This window comes from Amblyomma maculatum, chromosome 7 (genome assembly GCF_055883805.1).
Source record: "Amblyomma maculatum isolate TAMU_Amacu chromosome 7, ASM5588380v1, whole genome shotgun sequence".
In the NCBI taxonomy this organism is placed as follows: domain Eukaryota; kingdom Metazoa; phylum Arthropoda; class Arachnida; order Ixodida; family Ixodidae; genus Amblyomma; species Amblyomma maculatum.
This window is the reverse complement of record NC_139350.1, coordinates 139,242,975-139,270,791: the sequence shown is the minus strand read 5'-3', so window position 1 is coordinate 139,270,791 and position 27,817 is coordinate 139,242,975. Positions and strand designations below refer to the sequence as shown.

At 44.6% G+C, this 27,817-nt stretch overlaps 2 long non-coding RNA genes across 2 annotated transcripts; one reads left to right on the top strand and one right to left on the bottom strand.

The window, feature by feature from the left end:
* Positions 1–298: 298 nt before the first annotated feature.
* On the top strand, positions 299–2,516 carry LOC146184861 (uncharacterized). Its single transcript, XR_014708605.1, has 3 exons — positions 299–340; positions 438–600; positions 2,401–2,516. It is a non-coding gene; the product is annotated as an uncharacterized LOC146184861 (long non-coding RNA).
* Positions 2,517–8,476: 5,960 nt separating this feature from the next.
* Positions 8,477–10,084, bottom strand: LOC146184860 (uncharacterized). Its single transcript, XR_014708604.1, has 3 exons — positions 10,017–10,084; positions 9,743–9,876; positions 8,477–8,606 (listed from the first exon to the last, which is right to left on the bottom strand). It is a non-coding gene; the product is annotated as an uncharacterized LOC146184860 (long non-coding RNA).
* Between the last annotated feature and the right edge of the window lie 17,733 nt (positions 10,085–27,817).

Genomic DNA, 27,817 nt, shown 5'->3' with positions numbered 1-27,817 from the left:
GGAGACGACGGCCTACCATGGTGCGTTCCGTGGCGCACGCGCCACTGCACATAAGTTATTACAACTTTCTTATTTCACGAAATGCCGTTTCGTGTTTGCTTCGCGGCCTTTTCACATTTTACTTATGCGCAGGTGCCGCTGCGGCCGCTGCGAAAGCATGCCCACACCTGAAGAAGATGCGTACTGCCGCAGCATGCCAGAGGTGCTGGCGGTGTGCCAGCAGGACGGCGGCTGCATTACGATCCACCCAGCGTTCCAAAGCGTCCGAAGTCCTTCGGGCTGTGCACATTGCACTAGAGGAGGAGGGAGCGAACATCGATGGAGACGGAGATGTAAACAAGTAGGTAGTGCGGAAGCGTCAGGTGACAGATTCGCATTATTATTATTTTGTGTGTGTGTGTGTATGATCCGTTTACTGTAAAGTGTGGTATTTTCAGGCAGCACCGCTTCATAGCCTACCGCTTGTTTACCAAGTGGATTTGGGGCAGGCTGGGCGAAGGCAACAGGGTGGTCCTGCCAGCCTGCGTCGTTTACCGGGTTCGGCGTGAATTTCCGTCGGCGAGCTACGTGGGATTCAGGCACCCTCCCCTTTAATCTCAGGTGATTGTCGCTTCACTGAATGCTGTATTCTAAACTTTATCACGTGTGCCAGGCGCACTGCTTCGAGTGGTGCATGGAAGTGCGTTTATTTTTAAGGTGGAAAAATAGAGTATGCTATTTTATGAACGCCAAGTTATGCACTGCGTCAATTGTCTGTTTTGTGGTACTGTTTAAGAACAGACATCTCATTCCTCTAAAGTGCCAGAACTTGTAGATATCTAATCAAGAAAGGTGTAGAACTGTTAGTTAGTGAAAAATAAAGCCTGGGAAGAAAATTCAAATCCTAGTAAAAAAAAAGATACACATCCAAAAGCAATCCAGAATGGAGACAATTCTGAGCATCACCAAGTCTGCTTGAGCACATGCTTCCAAGCATCTACCATAAACATTCATTTATTTGGAATGGAATTTTATAGAAAAAAAATTAAAATCGAAACACAGAATGCTTGTGCCGAGGCAGAGCAAGCATTCTGTGTTTTGATTCATACCGATCGTGTGAGTGCTCGATACTGACACAATGAAATGAGTGCTTGAAGGTTTGTTTATTGATACTCCTAGCCGTTAATACATGACAACAGATCGCAGAATACATCCATTCCAGCAGTGGAGTAATACAGGTGAAGCACAGATCAAACCACAACTCTTGCTCCTGCATTTGCTGATCTGAATTATTAATTTGAATTTATTTACAGTCTAATACGCTTTCAGAGTGTTACATTTATCTACAAGCTGCAGTAATAGCTGGTCCCTTTCAGGTGTGTTTGCAAAAGTGTAGGGGCAGCACTGCATTTTTCAAAACGTTGTGCAGGTTCAACCGTCCTTGAACAAAATTTCATGAGCGTTAGCCATTGGCCGCAGTCACAGTTGCTGCTGCCACTTCGATCTTGGCTCGCTTGCACTCTTGCTCAGCTTTTTGGCAATGGGCTAGTCTGGCTTCTCTGTTCAATGGTCTCGGCAGGCTGTCTGGCACGGTTGCAACCTCCGTCTATAGTGAGGTGGCGTATGTGCATGGTGTATTTCCGTAAGTTTAATGAAGGAGAAGGAGTAGATGAAACATTAAGACGATGATCATTGTAGCACACGAAAATGTCTTGCAATTAGAAATTGATGGAGGCGATGTTTACTGACAGTGCGAGTGTTGTAGTTTTACTACGAGGTGTGATAGGTTGTGGCAATAGCATAGTGCTCTCATGTCAAAGCTATAAAGATGACATTGTTTGCTGCACAGCGTGAGAGTTCAAAGTCAACATTGCATTCACTTTGAGGTTTGTGCACGGGAGAAGTCGAGCGAATGCTCTAAAAACCTTATTTTAGCTGTCTCGGCTATCACCAGCTGTCATGCCTGGACATAATCCCCTATTTCTTGATTATCAGCTGTATCTAACTGTGCATTACATCGCTCTCCTTTCACAGTGAATATATGTACACGAATTCTGCCAGCTAAGGTAGCCACTGCTTCTCATTTTGTGGCCTGTACCGCAGGAATCACTTAGTTGGGCTGGGAGACCTTGTCATTGCCTGTTCTAATATTTATCCCTCGGGCATTTTATAGAGTGAGGAGCTTCTTTCATAATTCATTCATTTGACACTGTTGATAAGGATGTTTTTAACTTGTTCTCTTGCAATTTCTAGGGCCTGAACTTTGTCGACAGCTTGGCTTATAATCTTGCTTCTTTGAGATCTGTGAATATGTTTCTAGTTTTTACTGTCGCTTTTCTATCCGCATATCTCCTCTTCTGTGGCTTCTTTTCATGGTCGCTTTTTCCAGTGTTGGTGTTTACATTTTATTCATCTGTGCAGGATAGTCAAAGGAAAACGAAAGGCAGTATAGAACAGAGCACCAGATAGAAGGAACAGAACTGAAGAATTTACAGCTTTGCAGAAAAAGACCACGATGAAATTTGCAAGGAGAGAAGACGGGAGCACTTATCCAAGGTGAAGAGGTCACCTGCCTTGGGGCAGAGCATTCCGACCAGTTACGTGGGTGTGTGATGGTGGGCAGTCGGCTTTGACGGTTCCAAGCAGCCTCCACTGGCTTCTGCTTTGGTTATGTGGGCTGAGGCATTCCCCGTCTACGGCACGAGCAATGCACTTTGCAACACACTCTCATGCTGTGCAGTAAGCATCATTCTCTTCATCAAGTTCAAACTACAACATACTGTTCAGCTGTGTGGCAAACATTGTGATCTTCATGAAGTACCATCTGCACCACTCCTTCATTTAACCTGGGTAAATATGGCATACACGTACGCCATCTGGACAAGTGCGGCTGAGGTTTGCTAGCGTAATGTCGGACCAATTTAAGCAGTGTGACATAATTCGCAGTGCTTTCACATTACTGCACCTAAGCAGAATTGAGTGCACTCGTGCAATTTCTTTTGGAGGGGGGGGGGGAGGGAGCAGTTCTTTTCACTGCACTAGAGTATGCAGGTTGTGCCACAAATTTTTCTCAAAGTTGGCAAATCCCATGAATCCTTGCAGCTCATTGACCTTTTTGTAATTTTTTAGCATATGTAATACCTTTCCTGCAGTTTTGGTCTGTTCTATATTGTCACAAACCACGCCTTAACGATTAACAGAGGCGCAGCATCCCCTTTACGGTTACCCATCGTCCCTCTATGAGGTTTGAGAACACAGTTAAAAGTTAGGCTGGTCAACCAGTGAAGTGCGTGTGTTGGTGTGTGATCAAGGAATAAATTTATGCGTCACTTTTTTAACACACAATGGGAACATATATAGGTAGTAGTCCAAATTACACTGCATAAAAAAAGTTAATAACACACCAGGACATGATAGTAATAAAAAACGACTCAATAAATGACAAGAGAAAAAACCGACAATGAACAAACGCTGCGATAAAGAAGACTATAAAATAACAAAGCAAGTATTCCAGAGATAGTAAGTAAGGGCGAGAGTTACACAAAAACACAGCGTAAAATACTAAGCCAGGTCAAGGTTTAAACAAAGGCAAAAAGAATATTCAATTAACCAACAGTCTGTAGAAAAACAGATTCTCACAGCCTTCTTATCTAATGAGGTATCGTAATCGCAGAGTTGGTCGGTAGCGGCGGCCATACAGGGAGTGCGGACGACAAGTTGGTTGTGGGCTCGGTGAAAAAAACGACACTTTCCTGGAGCAAGCAGCCACGAGAGTAAACTTTTTTGTATAGCAGGCCATCACATAGGCATAGGCAAAACTGGCTGTTCGAGGTTGGGTCTTGAGCAGCAGCTAAGAACGACTCCAGATGCTGATCGGTGTGTTCCTCGGTGCAAAAGGTATGAGTATTTGGAAATCTCTGAGATAAAGCAGTGACGTAATGATCAAAGTTGTCCGCGTCGCATTCCGTCGTGGCAGGTGGCAACCAGGAGAGGCAGTCTCCATCTGCGTGCCGTCGGCCACTTTTGTATGAAATGCTGTAGTCGTATTCTTGCAAGCGAAGTGCCCAGCGGTCTAGGCGACTAGACGGATCACTGAGATTGAGTAGCCAGCATAGGGAATGGTGATCGGTTACTACTACGAAAGGCTCTCCGTACAGGTAGCAGCGAAACCGCTGCACGGCGAAAACAACCGCGAGACATTCCTGCTCGGTGATGGTGTAGTTGTGCTCAGTCTTGCTTAGAGTCCGACTGGCGTAAGCAATCACATGTTCACAGTCGTCATAGCGCTAAACGAGGACAGCACTGAGGCCTATGCCACTTGCGTCCGTGTGCACTGAAGTTGGAGCAGAAGGGTTGAAATGCCGTAAGATAGGATGTGATGTTAGGAGGAACTTCAGTTGTCGGAAGGGATGAGTCGCATTACCTCACCGACTTGAACTTGTGCAGTGTGCAAAATGGCTCCATTCTGCACAGCTAGTACACTGCAAGTCATGTACTTTGCGCTGTAGCCTGGCGAGTCACAGCGATCATCCCCTGCCAGGTCTGTTGTTGTCCCTACAAGGTTACTAGCAAGTTCTGCTTCCCTTTGCTGAAAAAGCTGCAAAGAAGGAGATGTTCAATTTAGAGGCTACAAACTTGCAGTCATGTGGTTGCCTTAATGCATGTTAGGATGAGGGGGGCAGGTTTCAAATGCTGCATTGCTTTTCACTTTTCTCACAGCACATTTACAAAAAAAAATATGCAAAAATTATGCCTTCAGTACTAAAGCATGCAGCTGGTCTATTAAACATGTAGCCAAAGGCAACAGAGATGTGCAGTAGCAGGTGCATTGCACTGCAATGCCTCCGCTGTTGCATATATGCTGCATTTTATATGTTTTATATCTTTCATTGTAGCTTCAAGTTGTTGTCATAAAGGATGCAACATCTAGTTATCGAGTTAATGACATATACTTTGACTTGAATGTTGTATGAGAGATATCCTTATTGTCAAACCTCATTTCTGGCAGGTAGCAAGTATGCCCGTTGGTAGTTGTAGTAGGTCCTCTCTGTGATGCCTTGCACCCCAATGGATTGCAGGAACCGAAGAACTGAAGCTATACCGCAGCCAGAGAACAAGATGCCTGCAGTCAGGAGGACATTTCTTGCTGCCTTTCCTTCAACCAGTGGTTGGCTTTTCCAGAGGAAAGAATGCTGCAGTGAGCATGTCCCCTTCACAGTCACAAGGCTTCCCGCTATGCTAAAGTAAAGGGTTATTGTTTGCCCGCACATTGTTCTGGTCTCAAGAAGCTGCCGCAGGCAACCCTCGAACACAAGGAATTTTCGCTCTTTGTAGAGGGGTTCCTCAATCGCTGACTGGGCCGTTTCATCCTGATGGTCGCTGAAAAAGAAGTGCAGTGATGTCAGCGATTGGTGTCATGTGATTGTTAATATTATGAACTAATATGTAGCAGCCGTGAATGTTCATCTCGGTATGTCTTGGCTGTAAAATGTGCTAAATAAAGCTGCTGTCAAAGTTTATAGTAGGTATGCATTCTTTTTTTTTCATTCTATCAACAGGGAACAGAAAAATGCCATGGCAAATTAGGTACACTTTAGGGCTACGCAACTTATATTTTTTTCACAACAGAATCAAATATCCTTGTGCATCTTAGTGACTTGTTCAAATATTTGCGCAAAATTAAACTTCAAAGTGCATGTGATGGCTCCACAGTAGCTCTAAAGACAGCACTAATGTACACTAGGCAGACACAGCATGACCATATTATGTAAGGAAAAATTGCCCTTTTGCTACCTGACGCAACTGTGAATATCCTAACACCACGTCCGAGATTAGTGGTGTGCAAGGTATGTATGAGGCATGGTCTCTATAGACTCATCAAGGCAATATTTGTTGACCCATTGTGAGTATTACCACATCCTTAATCATGTCAAGCCATGCATGAGAGTTATGAATGCTATCATTCGAATGGACTGTGTCACAGGGAGGGTATATTTGCAGGTTTGAATGAGTGAATATGTGACACATAGGTGAGTTATTTCGTCACATTTTCTTTTTTTTTTGCCTAATGAACAGTGGTTAAATGACAAATTTTCTTGCCTGCCATAGCCAGCAAATGCACAAAAGTGGATGAAAGAAGTTCTAACGAGTGGCCAGTGATAGCAGTAACTGGCCAGTGATAGCAGCCTGCCACTGACTTCTCTGGTGGCAGGCTTCTCTGCTAGAACCTTGGTGCTGACTAGAAATTTAAATCCAGTAGACAACTGTGTGCCTGGAAAAATTTCATATATTTAAAATTAATCGCAAGCACCCCATCTACGTTTAATGTAATCAATCATAATAATAAGCTCTTTAATACATTTTCACAACACTACAACATCTTTATCAATAATGACTTACCAACAGAATGGCACTCCCACATTGTGTTGCCACAGTATGCATGCGAGTAGTTGAAGGCCCCGCTGGTGATGCTTCCTGCAGACAGATATTCATAATTATAATGATGGTTGCTGATTTGAAATTTTTCATGCTTTCATTTTCAGGTGCTGTATAGAGTGAACTGCCCGTAACAAAATGCAAACATTGTCAACTTGCTACACATACACAAATATTCTGAAAGTGGAGAACTGATATGACTAAAAAATTTGCACAGACAAGCTGTAGTTTGTGGAGTTTCAAGAGCCCTGAAAAATTTGGAGGCATGTTAGCAGCACAAACAAAAGACACAGTGCTGGACAGTCGACTAATATACTGTTCCATGAACCAATCCAGCAGCTCATTATTTTTGAACGTCGGGTCTCCCATATTAATCCACTTAATATATGTGCTCCGAGTTTCTTGTTTTGGTGCGCCAGTGCACACCAAAGCCTTGCATCATCCACTAAACAAAATTAACTATTTGAACTCCAAAATAATCTCATCTCTACAAGGAGAGCTACATTTTAATTGCTTCCAGAAGGTGCCTCAAGCGGTGATTGAGCTTGTGCATGGAAGCAGACATAACATTTGCACTAATTTGCATAGCTTACTTACTCGGGCAATAGAGCCATCATATGCAATATAATACAAAGCTGTTCAGTACAGTTGAAAATGAAGCATGTACATATGTCAAAAGACTTGCATCATCCACTAGACAAAATGACCTATCCAAAATATTCTCACCTCTACACGAAGAGATGTGGTATTTGGATCACCTCTGGTAGGTACCTGAAGCAATGGTTGGACACATAACTGCATGAAAGCATAATGACATAGCAACATTTGTGCTAGTTTATATAGCTTCTAGCAATAGAGCCATCATATATGAGTGCAACATATTCCAAAGTTATATATGTTGCCTAAATATACATAAATATAAATATAAAAGTATATATACATTGTTATTAATACCATGATAACAGTACTAATACCTGTCCAGAGGAAACCTGTGTAGTGCTGAGGTCTTTCGGGCTCCCTGGCGATGATGGTTTGCCATGCTAGGAAAAGAAAAGAAATTTGTGTGTAATCAACATTGTGTTAATGGCAGTTTTATTATTCTGCACATGAATGAGAATGAAAGGAGACAACAGTTTGCAAGTGCAAGGTAAACATAGGGGATACTTTCTTTCTTTTTAACTATATACCACATGTTATTTTTCCTTCCACTTGGTATTTAATTATCTTTCTGCCTAAAATCGTTACAGGACTAACTCTGATCAATATCAACCACAAAAGTATTAAAAAACAACCTACATTTACCTTGGACTCAACTGTTGGCTCCTTTCATTAATTGTATCATAACGAGCCAATTTCCCCTTCAATTTTCCTTTTCATGAATGGGAAAGACATGCATGTACAGGTGCTAAAAGGCAAAGATCAAGAGTAGACTAAACGCACTGTAAAATAAGCATATCTTTGGGTGGATGGGGGGGGGAATTCAGTTGGTCTGTATTGTTATTAGTGGGCTGGTATTTTTTTATTACAAGTCAGGCTTGGTTTATGGGGTTCAACGCCCCAAATTCGACTCAAACGAGGCGCCACACAGCACTGACCCAAGCAAAAAAGTGTGTGGCAAAAGGTAGGGCCGACCTTTCTCGCCGACCAAAAAGTGGCCGGCCGACCTTCGGCACCCGAATGAGGGCCGGCGTCGGGGATTGACACTGACCTAACGTCGGTCGATTTTCGGCAATCGACTACGGCCCGACCTTTTGGCCCGACGTGATCGACCACCTGCCGCACGTGGGCCTGCCGTCTGCCAGCGTTACTGAATGGTCGGCCGCTCGTCTGCCCTAGCATTTTGCTGACGAAAGGCCGTACGTCGGCCGGTTGCTTCCCGACGCCGGTTAGTGGCCGGCATCGCCCCTCGTGCAGGTATCATGCCATGCATTTAATATATCGTGGCCCATGCATATATAACGGGGTAGCACATACAAATGCATCAAGAAAAGCAGTAGCTTTTCTGATGCCATGAAGAAACAAGCTGCAGTATTTGGTGAAAAATTTATTTGTCAACAGCGTTGTGGATATATGACTGCGCGTGTGCCACATATGGAAGATGGGCTTGAGGCTTGGTCTCCTTCTTTTGGCAGCCTGTCGATCACTTGATGTCTGCGACTGGTCGGATCTGCGGCAGGTTCCATCTTGGTCAGCTGTATGAAGAAAAGTGTTTTAAATAAATATTTCCTTTTCGCTTAGACTTTCACATTGCAGGCAAATATAGGGTGAAAAGGTAGAAAAAATAATGTCTGCGCACTGCCACCAACTGCACTATCACATTAATATATTTTATGCGCTTGACTTCATGCGACCCTACTGAAAACGCATTAGCGCAAAGCCGCAATAGGTAATCAGGATTACAATAGGTAATCAGGATACGTGAATCCGCGAGAAAGGCGCGATCACTTTGTTTTGCTGGAGTCATGATGTTGCAATTTGCAACTGTAGCGCACTCAAACCTTATCCTCCCGAAGTGCGTTCTTGCATGCTAATGCTGCAATTTAATAATTCTAGCAAAACCAAGTGTCCGCGCTTGTCATAGAGCGCGTATGAGGGATTCCAACGCGGCAGAACAAACAGTTTCCGCGATATTTACATGAAACCTAAAATAAGTTTATTCCGTAGAATACAGCTTAATTTTCTCAAACTAGATGGAACTTTTACAGCAAAAGCGACCGGATATTTAACGATAAGTCATCTGATTTATTTTCGTTATTTAACAACCGAGCATTATTTTAAAAATTGTCTCATCAGCCAAGACGGCTATTTAGACAGCCTAACTCTTAGAAGCTTATAGAACCCGTTCTAAATTTTTTAAGCTTGAAACAAGTTAGCTGAACACCTCATGAGCATGTAAGCACCAGGAAATAATCCGCACGATGAAAATACAACTGCTTGCCCAGAAAGCAAGCGCACAGAGCAAAATCAATGTGAAACGGCTCAGATCTGTGTGCATCACATATATAATTCCAAAATCCACAAAATGAACGCACTGGCTCACTTACCTTGCCAGCATACCGCATCACTCAATCATCAATTTTCACGTATATACATCATTACAGCAGCAAAAAAAATAATAATAATAAACACGGCATAAATCTTGTACTCAGTCCTGGCACGAGCTTGCTTGGCAGTAGCGATGATGCTAGTACAGCTTCTGATCACTCCTATGGCGAGGGGTGCTGCAATATTTATATCAGTGATAGCATTTGACATTTAACTGGGTTGCATGCGTCCCATCGATGTGAGTCGGATAATCGAATTTTCCGAACAAAATCAGCGCTAATACCTGTCCGGCAAGTGCACCGCCATGAAGAAGCGAAAGACCAGCGTTTTAGTGTAGAGGAGACCAAGGACTTCGGGCTTCGGCGAAACGAGCTTCCACTGTCGAAGCCAGTTTCCAGATCAGCTGATATCGCCTCCCTGCACGGTCAGCGCAAGGCGCGCACACCAATTACAAAATATGCATTTACAGTAACAAGATGCGCATAAGTCTCAAAACAATAGATAATTAGTTGCAGTACATTATCGTATAGAAGAAAATCAGCGATAATTTGACTTACCTGGTCGGTATACATGTCAGTGCATGCACTTCGATGTGAAGAAGTGAAAGACGGGCGTTTTGGGGCAGAGGAAATCGGACCTCGGACTGCAGCGAAAAGAGCTAAATCCACCGTCGCAGCATCGTTTCCAAGTCGGCTCAGCACGTCTTCCTGCGCAATCAGAGCGAAATGCGCACACATCGATTATAAAAAAAAAAAATGTACGTAGTAATAAGATGCGCATATATATACGCGCTCCAGAAACAGTTGCAGTATATTGTCGTATCGAACAAAATATGTGCTAATTGGACTTACCTGATCGGTATAGTGAGTGTCCCTCCATATTAAAAGGCGAGCATTTTGGGACAGGAGATACCCAAGGACCCAGACTGCAGCAAAATGAGCCAATTCTGCCACCGCAGCCAGCCGCAGCCTTGTTTCCAAACGGCTCAGCAAGTCTTCCTGCGCGATCAGCGCCCACACCAATTATATATATATATATGAAGAAAGATGCAAGGAGTATATAACAAGACGAACATATGCTCCAAAACAATAAATTATTATGTTCAGTATAATATCGAATCTAGCAAAAAGCTCCTCTGATCAAGACCGAAAGATCATGTACTTACGCATGTTTTGGTGAACTTCGGCACGAAGAATCTGTACAGAGCGGCTGCAATCATCAGCTGCATATATGGGCTGTTCTTTTCAAACGCTGACTGCTGCAGGAGGTTGAGACAGGTTGAATTTGCGCGAAATAAAAGCGGACGATAAAATTAGGCACTAGGCACCGCGCGCGCCCACACGGACTCACGGAGGCTGGCCATCGACTGAGTGGCGCCGCGCATCTTAGCTCGCGCGGGATGTGTTTTCCCGCCTTTTGGCCACGTGACCTCAAGAAGGGAGGAGGGGGGGGGGGGAGAGAAGCTCCAAAAGCAGCGAGAATCTCCCTGTGTGCGGTGCATGCAATTCTTTTTTTTTTCGCCGCTATTTCTCTCTGCTTCGGCATTCCTGTCGCCCCCCGCGGTAGGGCGCCTCGATGCCTTTCGCCTCCCCGTGGTTCTTTCCGCTTTGCCGCAGGGAGAAGAGATGGACCGATGGGGGGCAGCGGGTCCCGCGCAGCGAGAAGCAGTTTTCTTTCTTTTTCACGCCCCCCCCCCCCCTCCCTCGTCGTTCAAGAAGCGTCGAGGTAGTTTCTTTTCTTTTCCTTTTTCTACGGCTTCTGTAGAGCCCCCGTCTTGATACCAGCGGCTGTAGTTCTTTGCATGAAAAAAATATGGCTTGGAGTGAATGTATGTAATGTTCTTTTAACCGAATATCTTCCACATAAACCAAGTGTGGGGCAGTAGAAGACCTGCAGCTTCATTTAGCCAAAATAGCAAGACCTGGCTACGTATATAGTGTTCAGCAACTTTATCGGAACCGTCTTTTCCAAGACGGTTAAGTTGCAGAACACTGTATATTATGAGTGCTTTTGCAGAGATTACATAGTCCATGCGGATTTATACTTCCCAAAGCAGTACGTGAGTTATTTAGAGTCCCTCGGGCTGTCATATTAATCGCAAACCACATTTCCGTTTTCGCGTTTGGTTTCCATCATAATGCGGCTTCTGCAGCTCGACTAAAGCCCGTGACCTCGAGCTCAAGCTGGTAAATACCGATTGAACCACATAGTAACTGCTGCAAGTTTCTGACAAAAGTATATTTTGTCCATTTGTTTTAGGGATGCATGAAAATCAGTAGAAGGTCGCAGGGCAAAGTGCACCGGATCCGGATGAAAGCTCATAAAAGATCACCGCCTCTTTTCTTGACCCCGTACGAAATGTAAACTCACGGAGTCTGCGAAACGAATTTAAGGGCGTTTAGGATTGATAGGTTTCGAGGGCACTGGCAAAAGTAATTGACGGTTAACATATAAACCTCAAAGGCACGTGATCTCTTCGGTTTACCGTGGATTTGCTTAGGGTTACGTTATAGGTTAACTTTATGATGAGGTTGTTTAAATTCAGGGGTTACCATTTAACCATAAAAAAAAAATGGACAATTACATTCGTAGGTTCATAGCAGTTACCGCGCAAATCTTAGGCACTTAATACTAAGTATGCTTCAAACAGACAATCAGCGCCTACCAGTTCACAAATTCAAGCATAAGTTCACGACAACTCGCGATCAACTACAGAGTGTACCATACCCGCCGCGGCTCAATTAGCGCGCGGTTAAAGCTTTATTTCAAAATATATATAAATAACAGTTAATTTCACATTCTGTTGCGCAATGTATAATTCTATCAGCAGGCTCAAATGATATAGTGTGAATATATATCATGCACGCGGTATAACTCAATGTTGCATAAAAATGGCTGTTTCAATGATACGAATTTTCCACTTTTCTCCTGCTAAGCCGACTTCCTCATGGAACGTAGAGGGGAAACCTGCTGTATTGCAGGAGCTAGACTTTACTTTGATATGCACAATGTTATCTATTGATATATTATAGCAGCAGTGAATACGCAGCTAGGAAAAAGGGGATTCGAGGAACTTTATATATATTCTGGCATTTCATACCATATTTCTGCGTGTGAGGCTGACGTTGAAGAATTTAACAATGTAGACCGCCACTGGTGCAGGAGCCGATCGATCCTCGTCATGTTGCGCGGGATTCTCAAAACGCAATCCCTTTGAATTTTCTCAAAAAAACCAAAGGTTACTTCTTGCACAATGCTTGTGTTCGCAGGAAGTATACGTTCGACAGGCGAATCGGCCGGGCGATCGGCTCTTTGCGTGCCTTTCATTTTTATTTGAAAACTATCAGGACCACATTTGTGTTCTGGATAAAGACAGTCGGCCTCGGCATATTGATATATAAGGAATAAAGCTTTCCTAATCCCCGTGTTTTAACTGAGGCGGGCAAATATTTGTCCCAAGCTGTTCCATTTATCCTCATGTCGGCAATATACTCGAGTTTCGTCTATCGAGAGTGCAGCATATATGTATATATGCGAAGCGCTACAGCTCATTTGGTCCAAAAGCCACCTCGCTAACCCGGTTTTCGCTTGAGTATCGTCGGGTTTTGTCTGAAATATTCGGAATGTGGTAGTAAATATGGAGATGCGGTCCAGGTTCCCACCGGGATCTGTGACAGATGCTGCGCCTTTACTTTCCTATAACCAATTTACAATTAACTGCGGTTGTCCACCGAAATAGAGAGATAGAGAGAAGAATGAGAAGGCGTTGTATCCCGTCGAATGTTAAGGGGAAGCTTGAGCGTCCCCCTAATTTTTATTTCCTTCTTTCAAATATTATTAACTATTCCATCGTACCACTGTGTAAGGTCGTGGAACAATTTACTCTGTGCGACTGCAGACGTGCGTAAGTGCGTGCGTGCGTACGTGCATGCGTCACACACGGCTTCGTGCCGATGTCGCGATAGACTATTAACTCAATAATCTCGGACATCTTGTTCATCCTAAAGTTATAGCTAATTAACGTATGCGCGAAACTTCCGATAAAGCCTAGTGCACACAGGTGCCAACTTTCCCACATCTGTGCTCCTTGATTGTTTATTGATCCAGCCTCCCAATGATACGACCCTGCATGGCTTAGCACGTGTTTTCTTGTGGATTCCTCTTGCAAAGTCAATCTACTTTGATTATATTTTCACTATAGCTAGGTGGTGGCGCCTATCTGGGTTTCGCCTTGTCTTCATTATGCCCTTTGTTGTGCGGATCACATAGGGTGTTGGAGTGGATCACATAGGTTAAGTTGGGCGGCCTTAACTTTTATACTGGCTTGGAAGTAGAAGGCAGATGCTTGTAGTGCATGGTCAGAGGAAGCAGGCGCACGTGTTCGCATAGTTAGAGGAGATGTTTGTAGACGGAGCATGGATAGCCATAGCAGTATCTAATCTCTGCGAAGCGCTCTGCTATTCTGCGCCCCTATACATATGTGCCAAACGTATGCGAAGTGGGAGACGCCTGTTGCACCCAATCTCCCGCATGCTCTAAGAGACTTTCGGTGGCGCACTGAGTGTGTCGTATTCGATCCCCACCAAATTAAGACAGGCTTTACAACTGGCATATTGATCCGCACAGTATCAACTTTGGTCAGGTCGAGTCTCACACACGTGTCCTTAAGGACTGCGTCGCAGCTTGGACATTCCACTGCCTAGCGCCGTGAGCTTTTTCGTCGCACAGTGGAAGGCCGCGCGAAGCGTTCGAACAACGTGTAGTGAAGTCCGTAGGATTGATCATTTGGCAGAATAGGAACGCAGTCGATCGTATTCTTTCGGTAACCCCGTTGTCTACTGTTCCCCATGCTAGTGCGTCTCACCTAGATATAGCCAGCTGTTAGTTCTTGGAGAGCAAAGCTTTATCCGGAGGTTGTTGACGCGGCACATCCACCTCAGGAAGGTCACTTGTATATCGAAGTGATTTGAACTGGGTTCTTGTCTTGAAAGACGCAGGCCTGCGGCTCACGCGTATATGTGTGAGCACAAAGGATCGAGCAATCGACTGTCTGGAAATTTGTTAGGGGGTCAGAGCTCCCGAGGGAGTCCTGTTGCAGCTGCGCATTATTGATATACAACGTGTGACCAGAAACTCACTGCATTATATATTTCTTGCCGCTACCTTATATGTTCGGTACTGTTTGCTGTTTTACTGAAACATTATTTATTGTCCCAGTGTGCTTTGCTATTTCCATGTTTATCAATAAGATTTCTTTGGTTCCCTGCTATGTAAATGGTTGAAGTTCACGCCTATGACGTCATGATCGTTTCTACTCTCTTATCCCGGTACTTTTCAAGCAGAAGTCTTAAGTCTCTGGACCTATGCAGCATTCCTTCCATATGCAGGGCTATTCTACAAGCGATCTCTCGGCTTAGTACGTACGACAGATAATTCGCTTTAATAACTTCCGATACATGTTCACGCCTTAAAACTAAAAGTTCTCCATATTATTAGTCGTCAAGCCACAACAAAAAACCCGAAATTGCGGCAGCTGCTTCAGGAAAGAATTCTTTTCAATTAGCTTCTTTTATTGCGCGTACATCGTGTAGCTCTCAATAAATATTCTTAATTTTCAATCACTCTGTCTAACATAGGGGTCTCAAACTCATATTGATACGCAGGATGCGTTGAGAAAATATGTCTCTCGCGGACCAGGAGGGGACAGTAACAAGTAAGAAAATATAGAAGCCATAATTCAAAACAATCTGCAAAACAAAAGCGAAATACTAATAAAATAAATAAAAATCAACTGTTTCGTTCCTATGAAACCACACTCCCATTCTTTGAGCAAAAAGAAAAAAGGAACAAAAAAAAAACAGAAAAAGCGGAGCATCTTCGATTTTTTTGTGTCCAAACGCGCCGGAGGAGCGCGTTACTTCAGGATGGCTTGGCGGAGTTACTGAAAGGATACAGCGTTTGAAAACTACTACAGTCACTTGTCCTGACAGTATATAAATGCGAATGAAAAAGAGGTCTGGTTGTCCAGCGCCTAGTTATTGAAGGTAACAAAGCTGACTGTCAGTTGTAATTTTAACTAATAACGCGCAACTTTGGGAAACGCGCTTACATTTCCAACATTTCGTTCGCACGTACAGCGTCCTCGTGCGCTCGAGATCGTCTCTTGGTCGCGCTCTACACTTCTGCAATGAACTTGAAAGCACGCACGCACCCACGAGCACAAGCTGCCGAGTCTTCCAAGAACTGTTGACAAGAAGCGGGGGAGGAGAGGGGGGTAGTTTCCGGTGTAGAATCGGACCGCTCGCTGCGAAAATGCGCCCCTCCGACTTCCGAAAAAAAAAAATGAAAAGAGCCGCCCGTCCCACCCCGGCAGGTCGTAAAAGAGGATGAATGGGCCACACGCAAAGAAACAAAACCAAATGACAAGGACGCTGGCCCGTTTTCTCGCGGCTCTTAGCTTTACCAGACTGTTTTGAGAAAAAAAGTATGGGATTAATAACCTGGACAATAATCATTTTCCTTCGTTTTTTTTTCTTCATGTATTTGATCGTAAGACAACTTTGTTCGAAAAGAGCTCCTTCAAAAATAGTATACAAATACCACAAAACTGCATGCTCTCTTCAAAGTCGGCGTGTATACATCTCTTCTCTCGCCCAGTCAGGAACGCTCGCCACCAACTTTCGAGCTGCGGGGGTGACACAGTTGCACCGCCCTTCCCACCATTTCCCCCCTCTTTTCCGCCCTTCCTTCGAAACGTCCGAGCGTGAGGTCGGTTTTGTTTCGTCCGGGTCTCCCTCCGTGTACGCATTTCTCTTCTCCTGCTGCGAAGTAGTGTTTTTAGAATTTGTCTCTTTGCTTGCCTGCCGGAGCGTTCGCCGCGGCCAAGGCTTGCCAGTGCCCTACGCATAATTTCTGCCCCCGTGTGCTTTTTCTCTTCTGTCCGCTTCTTTTATTTTACACAATAGCCTCCTCCTTCACAATGAGAAGTTGCGTCTACTCAAGTGCCCTGCCATATAGCGGACGCATTTCAGTGAGTGATACGGGCTAAATGGGGTGTACGGGAGCTTGTGCGCCGAAATATAACTGATGTTACAGCACCTACAGCTGCGCTTCGTATTAAGCAAACAGTATAATGACATGATCTACACATGAAATCGCGGCCACCTTGTGGCTTGCTGTTTATCAGAACTCGGTAAATAATTTTACTAACAGCTATAAGGTTCACTAAAAATGTGAGCAACAAGTTAAACAAACAATAGCATTAATTAATGTAACAAAACATTTACACTGAATAGCATGTATCATTTTGCTCCATACTAAGCGCAAATTACATAACATCGCGAAAAACCAAAGCCAAGTAAAAGGCAAATAAAAAAAAGTAGCAGTCGTGCTCTTCATAACTTTTTTTCAAGGTACCGCTTCAACAGTCGGGCCAACGCATTGCCGCACTCTTGCCATTAACCTGGCGCCGTGCCCGGCATTTAGTCCGCCCAAAAAGTCGGGCCAAAGGCCGCTGCGAACTACTTGCCGAAATGGCTGGCGGCTACCTCCGGGCCGACCGCTTGCCGTGGTTTACTAGCCGACTAAGTAGGCTGCCGACCATTTTCTGAACGTCGGCCACACGTAAATGGTCGGCCAAGGATGCTTGGGGAGCGACATCGCACAGCACATGTACAGGTGCGGACGTAAGTAAACGGAGCAGCTAGGCTTTTTCAGTCAAATTAAAATAACACCTTCCTCACTGGAGATCAGGAAATATTTGTCCGTGAAAGGGCACTTGCGTCTACTACCGGTCCACGCATACCACGACTACCAGTTTCAAATATGCCGAGACTCCGAGCCATGCTACGCGTGTTTCCACAATAACTCGCAACCCAGAAACGTACCATTCCACGGAGAAACTGCGTCGGCAAAGCGTCGGACTTGAGGCGTTGACGTCTCACGTTGAAGCCAGTTTGCTGCGCCAAACTGGGATTATACTGGTATGCGTCACGGGAAAAGTGGCGGCCACAAACTCTGAGCTCCTGGCGCTTGTCCGACGATGACAGCCCGACGCGTTGGAGCCAGCTTTCCCGCGTGACACCTTGCTTTGTAGGGACACGATGTCGCATTATAACATCTTTCCTGTCCTCGGCTTTACAGCCAACTACACAGCAATGGTGGTCCATTGCAGACCAGAAAAAAAGCAGCAGCAGTTGGGATCGCGAGATTTCAAGACTGACAACCGGGCAACACGTGCTTTTGCGAGCAGACGGATCTCTCTCGGCCGGAAGTGTTCCGCTTCTATCAAGATGTGCGCAGAATTTTTACCTTTCTTTAATGTACAATAATAACTAACGAATAAAATACTACTTTCAGGAAGAGTAGGGCTAATTTTAAAATCTGTAATTGCAAAAATTACACGTGACGTCATATGGCCATGGCCAATGATAACGCTAACCCCAATGACATCGCATGGGCTGGGCGGCTGAAAACGCACGGTCAGGGGTGTGAAACTCCCTATACCTCCCAGCGGCCACGAATTACAGACGCTAGCGCCAAACTCCTCATTATAGGATTATAGCGGGCGGGGGCGCGTAAAAAATGACACACACACACAAAAAGAATTTTTTTTTTTTATGCAATAAAACTGGAGAAAGCGCCACACAGCCACTTTTGTGAGCAAACTTTGCGCCAGTGTAATTAGAAATAGCTCGAGAGGACTTTACAAAAAAAAAAAAAAGTAAATCTTACTAAGGTATTGTCGCATTACCTCTCGGAAACCGCGGTTAAGACTTGACGGGGGAGGCCGTATAGCGGACTGGTCCAAAAAAAACGGTGCGCTGAAGGGGGTGTCGGTAGGCTGCTTCAAGCAGCGCGGGTCGCGCGCTCGCGTGCGCCCGCGCCCGGGAAAACGCTCTGCCCGTGGATTTTCTACCGCATCATCGTTCTGCCGCGGCGCGACCATGCGACCGGCTCGCGGCAGGAACAGTGTGATGGAAAGAAAAACCACAAACATAGCGCTCTCGAGGGCGCAGGCGCTCGCGAGCAAGCGTACCCGACCGCAGCAAGAAATAGCACAGAGAACAGCAGATATCGTTTCTCTTTTTTATTAGCTGCACGTGAAACAGAAAATGAAAAGATGCGACAAGGTATCCCTCACACACGCGCACTTTACATAGCTAACAGTTTACAGTAGTGTTATGTGTTCTGCGCTAACATTTTAATCTTGCATGCTTGCTTTATCACTACAAAAGAACCCAGTTTGCCGGCACTGCTTCTGTCAGCATGTGTACAGTTGATATGAAATTAAATAAATGATGCACATATTCATTCTACGCATTCCATACCATCAAAGCAATGTAGAAACATGAGCAAATACCTGCGTTCTAGTTACCTAGTGGTTGGTATTTGATGCAAGTAATCACATGTCACTGCGCTATACATAACCAAAATGCATGATTAAAAATTTACAATACCCTTCCTGGAAGAACCGTCTTCTTCGAAACGCACGTCTCTCCACAGTACATGAAGGTAACAAGTTCAACAACACGAAACACAGCGGATATCGCCGACTGTAATGGCCAGCACAATGAGCAGACGAGATGGGTCCACGGAACTGGAGGTGCACGCAGACAAGTCTCTCGTCTCACGAAGGGGCGAAGAGCCAGCAGGAATGAGATGCACAGAGTAAAAGAACCGCGACGAAAAATCGCGACTTTGGCCGATAAGCCAACACGCAGAGAATTCACAGCGCTAGGCTACGCAGACGACCGACGCAGACGACAGTTCTAATTCAAAACGAGCGGAGTCGTAACGGTTGCAGCGGTTCACGCGACGAAGCAAGCCACGCAGCGCAGTCGGCGGCGCCGTCAGTGCGAGGGGAAATTTAGGCGCGAGGGAGAAGTCCTCCTCTCAGCTTTTTCTTTCCTCCTTTCGCCCCCGCTTGGGAGAGTTAGACGGGACGGAAGTGCCCCTGACTTTCCGCGGCCTGGCACGGTGGTGAGTCGCCCAAATCGGCTGCGAGCGGCAATTTTCCAAAATTATTTGTAAATTACAGCTAACACGCAGAGCTTTTTGAATGTGATCTCGATGCTCACTAAGACCACCTCTAAACACATGTAGCATCAAAATACGGCCTTAAATGGCGTTTCAGGGGCCCTTTAAGAAAGGTGCACAAGCGGTCGGCGTGCCTTCACTGGTCAGCAAAGCGCAAAAAATTTTAGGCTAACATCTTTAATAGCGCAGATATTCTATATTAAAAATGACGCTCCTCCACTCCCGTCGCTGTAGCCCTCAACTCATACACGCCGATGCGCCGGCCAAGAAAAAAAAGAAAATGTCCAGGCCGACGCCCCGCCCATAATGCGTCACGAAGTGTGACGCCACCGACCCTCGGTTTGTTTACTTCCGGTGGTGCTCCGATTTCTTCCCCTTCGGGCTTGCGGTGGTTCGCGTGTTGGGCGCCATGGATCGCATGGATCCCGAGCTCGAAGCGAGGCTGCGGGAAGCCGCTGCCGAGCTGGACTTTGATCCATATGATTATACTCCGTTTCGTGATCCGCTAGACAGCGACGACAACAGTGACAGCAGCACGCCATCGACTGGCCCTTCTGAACCACCCGCTGGAGACGACGGCCTAGCATGGTGCGTTCCGTGGCGCGTGCGCCACTGCACATAAGTTATTACAACTTTCTTATTTCACGAAATGCCGTTTCGTGTTTGCTTCGCGGCCTTTTCACATTTTACTTATGCGCAGGTGCCGCTGCGAAAGCATGCCCACACCTGAAGAAGATGCGTACTGCCGCAGCATGCCGGAGGTGCTGGCGGTGTGCCAGCAGGACGGCGGCTGCATTACGATCCACCCAGCGTTCCAAAGCGTCCGAAGTCCTTCGGGCTGTGCACATTGCACTAGAGGAGGAGGGAGCGAACATCGATGGAGACGGAGATGTAAACAAGTAGGTAGTGCGGAAGCGTCAGGTGACAGATTCGCATTATTATTATTTTGTGTGTGTGTGTGTATGATCCGTTTACTGTAAAGTGTGGTATTTTCAGGCAGCACCGCTTCATAGCCTACCGCTTGTTTACCAAGTGGATTTGGGGCAGGCTGGGCGAAGGCAACAGGGTGGTCCTGCCAGCCTGCGTCGTTTACCGGGTTCGGCGTGAATTTCCGTCGGCGAGCTACGTGGGATTCAGGCACCCTCCCCTTTAATCTCAGGTGATTGTCGCTTCACTGAATGCTGTATTCTAAACTTTATCACGTGTGCCAGGCGCACTGCTTCGAGTGGTGCATGGAAGTGCGTTTATTTTTAAGGTGGAAAAATAGAGTATGCTATTTTATGAACGCCAAGTTATGCACTGCGTCAATTGTCTGTTTTGTGGTACTGTTTAAGAACAGACATCTCATTCCTCTAAAGTGCCAGAACTTGTAGATATCTAATCAAGAAAGGTGTAGAACTGTTAGTTAGTGAAAAATAAAGCCTGGGAAGAAAATTCAAATCCTAGTAAAAAAAAAGATACACATCCAAAAGCAATCCAGAATGGAGACAATTCTGAGCATCACCAAGTCTGCTTGAGCACATGCTTCCAAGCATCTACCATAAACATTCATTTATTTGGAATGGAATTTTATAGAAAAAAAATTAAAATCGAAACACAGAATGCTTGTGCCGAGGCAGAGCAAGCATTCTGTGTTTTGATTCATACCGATCGTGTGAGTGCTCGATACTGACACAATGAAATGAGTGCTTGAAGGTTTGTTTATTGATACTCCTAGCCGTTAATACATGACAACAGATCGCAGAATACATCCATTCCAGCAGTGGAGTAATACAGGTGAAGCACAGATCAAACCACAACTCTTGCTCCTGCATTTGCTGATCTGAATTATTAATTTGAATTTATTTACAGTCTAATACGCTTGCAGAGTGTTACATTTCTTATCTCCAAGCTGCAGTAATAGCTGGTCCCTTTGAGGTGTGTTTGCCAAAGTGTAGGGGCAGCACTGCATATTTTCAAAAAGTTGTGCAGGTTCAACCGTCCTTGAACCAAATTTCATGAGCATTAGCCATTGGCCGCAGTCACAGTTGCTGCTGCCACTTCGATCTTGGCTCGCTTGCACTCTTGCTCAGCTTTTTGGCAATGGGCTAGTCTGGCTTCTCTTTGTTCAATGGTCTCGGCAGGCTGTCTAGCACGGTTGCAACCTCAGTCTTTAGTGAGGTGGCGTATGTGCATGGTGTATTTCTGTAAGTTTAATGAAGGAGAAGGAGTAGATGAAACATTAAGACGATCATTGTAGCGCACGAAAATGTCTTGCAATTAGAAATTGATGGAGGCGATGTTTACTGCACAGTGCAAGAGTGTGTTGTAGTTTTACTACGAGGTGTGATAGGTTGTGGCAATAGCATAGTGCTCTCATGTCTAAGCTATAAAGATGACATTGTTTGCTGCACAGCATGAGAGTTCAAAGTCAACATTGCATTCACTTTGAGTTTTGTGCACGGGAGAAGTAGAGCGAATGCTCTAAAAGCCTTATTTTAGCTGTCTCTGCTATCACCAGCTCTCATGCCTGGACATAATCCCCTATTTCTTGATTATCAGCTGCATCTAACTGTGCATTACATCGCTCTCCTTTCACAGTGAATATATGTACACAAATTCTGCCAGCTAAGGTAGCCACTGCTTCTCATTTTGTGGCCTGTACCGCAGGAATCACTTAGTTGGGCTGGGAGACCTTGTCATTGCCTATTCTAATATTTATCCCTCGGGCATTTTATAGAGCGAGGAGCTTCTTTCATAATTCATTCATTTGACACTGTTGATAAGGATGTTTTTAACTTGTTCTCTTGCAATTTCTAGGGCCTGAACTTTGTCGACAGCTTGGCTTGTTATCTTGCTTCTTTGAGATCTGTGAATATGTTTCTAGTTTTTACTGTCGCTTTTATATCCGCATATCTCCTCTTCTGTGGCTTCTTTTCATGGTCGCTTTTTCCAGTGTTGGTGTTTACATTTTATTCATCTGTGCAGGATTGTCAAAGGAAAACGAAAGGCAGTAGAACAGAGCACCAGAAAGAAGGAACAGAACTGAAGAATTTACAGCTTTGCAGAAAAAGACCACGATGAAATTTGCAAGGAGAGAAGAAGGGAGCACTTATCCAAGGGGAAGAGGTCACCTGCCTTGGGGCAGAGCATTCCGACCAGTTACGCGGGTGTGTGATGGTGGGCTGTCGGCTTTGACGGTTCCAAGCGGCCTCCACTGGCTTCTGCTTTGGTTATGTGGGCTGAGGCATTCCCTGTCTACGGTACGAGCAATGCACTTTGCAACACACTCTCATGCTGTGCAGTAAGCATCGTTCTCTTCATCAAGTTCAAACTACAACATACTGTTCAGCTGTGCGGCAAACATTGTGATCTTCATGAAGTTCCATCTGCACCACTCCTTCATTTAACTTGGGTAAATATGGCATACACATACGCCATCTGGACGAGGGCGGCCGAGGTTTTCTAGCGTAGTGTCGGACCAATTTAAGTAGTGTGACATAATTCGCAGTGCTTTCACATTACTGCACCTAAGCAGAATTGAGTGCGCTCGTGCAATTTCTTTTGGGGGGGGGGGGGGGGGGAGCAGTTCTTTTCACTGCACTAGAGTATGCAGGTTGTGCCACAAATTTTTCTCAAAGTTGGCAAATCCCATGAACCCTTGCAGCTCATTGACCTTTTTGTAACTTTTGTAATTTTTTAGCATATGTAATACCTTTCCCGCAGTTTTGGTCTGTTCTATATTGTCACAAACCCCGCCTTAACGATTAACAGAGGCGCGGGATCCCCTTTACGGTTACCCGTCATCCCTCTATGAGGTTTGAGAACACAGTTAAAAGTTAGGCCGGTCAACCAGTGAAGTGCGTGTGTTGGTGTGTGATCAAGGAATAAATTTTGCGTCACTTTTTTAACACACAACGGGAACATATATAGGTAGTAGTCCAAATTACACTGCATAAGAAAAATTAATAAAACACCAGGACATGATAGTAATAAAAAATGACTCAATAAATGACAAGAGAAAAAACCAATGAACAAACACTGCGATAAAGAAGACTAAAATAACAAAGCAAGTATTCCAGAGATAGTAAGGGCGAGAGTTACACAAAAACACAGCGTAAAATACTAAGCCAGGTCAAACTTTAAACAAGGCTGTGGCTAAAGGTACGTCCAACGGACCCGATCAGTGGTCTTAAAGGTACGTCCGACGGACCCGGTGCGTTTTTCTTCGGGATCCGTCGTACGGATCCGGGAAATATTTTTCAGAGGTACGGCGGACGGACCCGATCGGTAGGGTTCTTCCGACGGACCCAACGCATTTTTCTCCGATATGGGCCTTGGGATCCGTCGGGAAAGCCGGACGGATCCGAGATCCCCAGATGTGGTTGTAGCAACTAACATTGGTAGCAACAACATGGTAGCCATATGTAGCCAAATCGAAGTTGGTATGAGGTGTACGCATGGTCATCGTGTACATACGTACGAGGTGCAAGAAGTATGTATACATACTGCATGCGTGAAATGTGAAATTACAAAGAATAGTACAGTGGCAAGAATAGTGCCTAGAATGGGTGATATACTACGTGATGGCATGATGATAGGTTTACGTGAGTTGGACCGCGGCAGGGTGGCAAGCACGACCAGAGCGCAAGCGCATGTAATCGCGGTGTTGACGGCCAGCCCGTGGCCCGCACGCCCGCTCATTTGGTCCTCGTTATCATGTGGATTAACGTCTACGACGGTCGTTATGTAATTATGTAGTTTTGATTCTTCAGTTTCCTCACTTCCATATGTGATGAGATGCGTCACGTAACGCATCGCTTTCTGCTCGCATTGAGGTTTGGTGCTGCAAGTTCTACGTAGTACAAGCGGCGCTGAAAAAGCTGGGCACCGCCGGCCTGTCTCTAGCCCAAGCATCGCGTCATTCATGTTTGTTGTACAACTGGAGGTGTGGTTTGTGCTTACCGTGAGATGCTGTGATTACGGATTACGTCCTACTAGAGTGCTGTGCGAGACTACGAAGAGTGCTGTGATGAGTGCGCCGATGCCCGGACGGACATCAGTGTGTCCGTTTATGATCGGCGATGTTGCACGTGCATGTCAGTGTTTATTAGGTGCAGTAGTAATTTATTTACACGCGCTGTGCAACAATCAGACGAAAATAAGTCATCGACAATTTGTTAGCCTGTACTACAGAGCTCAAAACTCGGAAAATGGGAATGCACATGATGCAGTTTTCACATGTTGGAGTGGACCGAAAAATAAGTGCCCAGCCCACACCGCCGGGATGCGCATTCCTACAGGCGAAATCGTTCAGGTTTCTGTAAAATAGCTGCCTGGCACAGCACCTTTCGAAATTTTCAGGCTTTGTACTATTGTTGAAGGCCACTTTATCATTAATAAAGGAACGAATATGCTTTATGTGTTAATGACTAGTGTTTTTTCAACATATTATGTTTATTTTTTTCGCTTTTCCTTAATTTCCTTTGTTTTTCATGCTAGAAAAACACAAATAGTACACTTTTAAACTTGTCAGTCCAAAGCTGAACATGAATATCTGCCATGCATCTGACAGCTTTAATGCTAGAAAGGTTGACATGTATAGCATGTACGTACACGCTGCGACATCTTAGTGGCACGTTCGGCTACTTGCCCCAAGGTCGTGATGTTTAATACCAGTGATGGCAGTCGCACTTTGGTGCAGGTGAAATGCAAATGCTTCTGTTTTCTGCAAGATGTCAATGCAAAGTACAAAGCCTGGGCAGTCAAATTAGTCTGGAGCTCTCCACTACGGTATTCTTCATAGCTACATATGTCACTTTAGGATGTGAAACCCTACATGCCACAGGTAGGCTGCATTGTTTTTTAGATTTTGTAACCTCTCATCTATGTTTTGCAACATTTGGCTAATTTTAGTTCCCAAACAGTTGGTAAAGATGAAACCGAAGCAGTTCTTGGCATGGTTTGCTGCTTAGATTAATTTTCTAATTGCAGTTCTTTGAAACTTGCATCAATGCTGGACAGTTCAAATAGCAAGCAGTTGAATTACAGAAATGATCTGGATCATGCATTTCAGTTCTGACAAGTGGAAAGTAATGGTCCCCTCCTTGCATGCATAGGTGCCTTTAGACAAATACATACTCGGGTGTGTGATTGTGACGCATATCAAGGGCCAACAGAAAGCCATGTGGAGCCAGTGTGATATTCTTCATGAAGGCTAAAGTAAAATTGTACAACAGCTGCTGTACCATGCAGAAAAAAATTGATCATTTAGTGTATGATTAACTGACCATGAATAGCATCTTACTCAGAGTATGATGTGATATATATCTGGTTTAGCATCCCAAAATAACTACGGCTATGAGGAACACAATAGTTGAGGGCTCCGGTATAATTTCGACCACCTGGGGTTCTTTTACATGCACTGACACCGCACGGTGCATGACAGCCTATTGTTTCGCCTCTATTGAAATGCCTCTGCTGTGGCTGGAACCAAATCTGCATCTTTGGGTTCAGCAGCCAAGCACTCTAACTACTGAGCCAGCACAATGGGGCCAAGTATCAAAATGCATGCCATTACATTTCCTTCTAGCCTGTGGTTTTCTTCACAGAACTAATGTATACAAGAAAAAGTAAATAGCAATAAAACATTAGTTTTATTGCACACTATATTCACATTTCAGCAAACATTCTCTAGGAAAAAATTTCTCATAATGTTTGCATGAAAACCATGAACATCTTACAAAAACAAAACAATGCACTTACTCCACTCCAATTATTAATGGGCAAGGTTGCATCTATGCTACTACACTGCACTTATCACAAAACCACAAGCCCCATCTGCTTTGGCCAATCACTTGATGAAACTAACGGAGACAGATGTCGCACACCACAGACTGGTCGTCTCGCAACATATCTCTGCATATGTTACATTTCAATTTCATGCCTTTCCACTTAGTTTCAACTGTTGCCAGCATTACTAGTTACCCATCTTTTCTGAAATTCCTTTTTTACGCTGTTGGGATCAGCATCCTTGTTAACGATGGTCTCTGGAATTTTCGATGCTATCATTTTCACATCTTCCTCATCTGGAAGAACGAAGGAAATGACAAGCGTTGAGCAGAAAAAAAATTAGGGAGACTCCTAATCTCCACTGTAAGGGTATGGTGTGCCAGCATTAATGGTTCTTGTCTGCAGATCCCACTGTGGATTCCCGTTAATCTACATGCCCTTTGCTACAAACATAATTACTAATTCCTTAATTCATGTCTCTGTTATCTCAGATATACTCATTAGCATACGGCCGTAGGCTGCCCTGTTAGGTGATAGACAACCTGGCATAGACCTCTGTAAGCCTCAACCTTTCTTAATTGGAGCTGAAACGTCGCAGAACATATTTCAAATATAACTTTGTAAGCTTGACTTAACAGCTCCTGCCATGTCGTGTGGCCTCGTGACATTTGGCTCGTGGCACTTTTGGCTTGTGCACAGGGGTCATCTGTTAAATACTGGTTAACATGCATGACAAATACATTTTCACACAAACTGGTGGCAAATGGTCAAGTGGTGCACTGCAGATTCTGAAATGTATACCTAATATGCATGCAAGGATCGCACCATCACATAACATGATCAAGAGTTCTATCAGTACCTGTAGTTACATAGCATTTCAATGCCCATTAAAGGACCACCTCAGACAATGGTTGTTGTTACCACAAGACCTGTTCTAACAGCGTACTGACACCATTCCACTGAGCGATGGACATGTATATGCACACCCTAGATAGCTCATGATTGTGGATCTCATTTATTTCTACGACTTCCAAGGAGTTCCTGTCGTCAGAAACCCTACACTTTATGAAATCGGGACAGTTGTCTTGAAAGGTGATGAAAAGAAATAACTAGGTTACCTTGACGCAATGCTAAATTACAGAGGGTGAATATGCTGCATGAAGATACCAAGAAGCTTGTACAAAGAAAAGTGAGAGTGAAATGGCAGGATTTTTGAAACAATGAAATAAACTACAAACTATACTTGTCAAACCTGTCATTAAGGAATGGAAATCATGCAGTAATCAAAAACACAACATGGAGGCCATTTTAGGTCATCTTCACAAAACACATATCCACACCTCACACACAGCTTCATACTTATGAAAGAGGACAAACCAATATGCAAGGAGTGTGGAGATGAACTAACAATAAACCATATCTTACACGTGCGCCAGAGTCGAGAAAATAAGAGGAAACATTTTGTACAATTTGCAACAGATCCTTTTCCATACCAGCATGATTCTAGGAGAGACGTGCAAATTTCCTGCCTTTTTGGTTTCCTAAAATG